The following is a 342-nucleotide window of genomic DNA, read 5'->3' on the forward strand; positions in this document are numbered from 1 at the left end:
TGGAAGTGGCTAAAAGTCAGAATAAGAATCTGAACAGAAGCCAGGTGACTACCTGGATTTAAGATCAGGATGCTTACACCCTACACAAGCTGGTAAGGAGACTGTCATGACCCAAAAGGCATGATTGTGTGTGTGCTTCGGCATCAGAATTATCCCCGTCAAGTTGCAGACCATTGCAGGAGAGTTTCCTGTTGCAGAGGAAAATCCCGGTGCAGGGACGAGTTTCCCGCCTTTTCTGCAGCTTCTTTTGCAGAGTGCATTGCTCAAGTTGCAAGAGGAATGCACGGTGCAAAAGAGTTCCCGCCACCGGTATGTAAATTCGTTCCCCGCTATTGGCTAGTT

At 48.2% G+C, this 342-nt stretch overlaps 1 protein-coding gene across 2 annotated transcripts in view; it reads right to left on the reverse strand.

Moving 5' to 3' along the window:
• Window positions 1-342, reverse strand: part of POLDIP3 (DNA polymerase delta interacting protein 3) — a 24,773-nt gene that overhangs the window by 16,190 nt on the left and 8,241 nt on the right. The gene's annotated exons all lie outside the window — the stretch shown is intronic.

This window comes from Alligator sinensis, unplaced genomic scaffold, assembly GCF_000455745.1.
Source record: "Alligator sinensis unplaced genomic scaffold, ASM45574v1 scaffold1081_1, whole genome shotgun sequence".
Taxonomy (NCBI): domain Eukaryota; kingdom Metazoa; phylum Chordata; order Crocodylia; family Alligatoridae; genus Alligator; species Alligator sinensis.